The following is a 570-nucleotide window of genomic DNA, read 5'->3' as shown; positions in this document are numbered from 1 at the left end:
CGCCGCCGCCGCCGCCGCTGCCACCCCCGTTCATCGTTCGATGGGGTGCGCCTCGGGGATGAACATTGACAGAAGGTTGGCTTCTATGAATGAATGTCCGATCCATACACAGCGCGCTACGTCGTTACGTGTTTTCGGAGCTGAGAACGCGAGGCTGATTTTGCCGAGGGTGGACGATTCGATATCCTCTAAGGAACAGCGAAGAAGTAATTGCGAAGGCGCCAAAGTCGGGGGTAGCTTTCAGCAATATCGGAGCTAAGGAAGCGAAGGGTAGTGTTCGTAATACTGGACGACCAATGTGATATAATGTTTCGAAGAGGGGAAGAAAGAATAATTTGTACATTAAACATAGATATGAGATGAATACATCTTCTTTTCTCCCTTGTAATGATAGGAATGTCCTTTGAAATTTAATATTTTTGCAATAAAAATATATCGTGAATGTATACATATGTATGTATATTAAATTTTTTATATATATATGAATAATTTTTAACATATTTTTAAGCAATTGATTTTGAATTAGATTGATTTAAATATCAAATTAGACAATTTAAATTATATTCTTCT

The sequence above is a fragment of the Trachymyrmex cornetzi genome, unplaced genomic scaffold (assembly GCF_001594075.2).
Source record: "Trachymyrmex cornetzi isolate Tcor2-1 unplaced genomic scaffold, Tcor1.1 scaffold148, whole genome shotgun sequence".
Lineage (NCBI taxonomy): Eukaryota > Metazoa > Arthropoda > Insecta > Hymenoptera > Formicidae > Trachymyrmex > Trachymyrmex cornetzi.
This window is presented reverse-complemented; position numbering follows the sequence as displayed.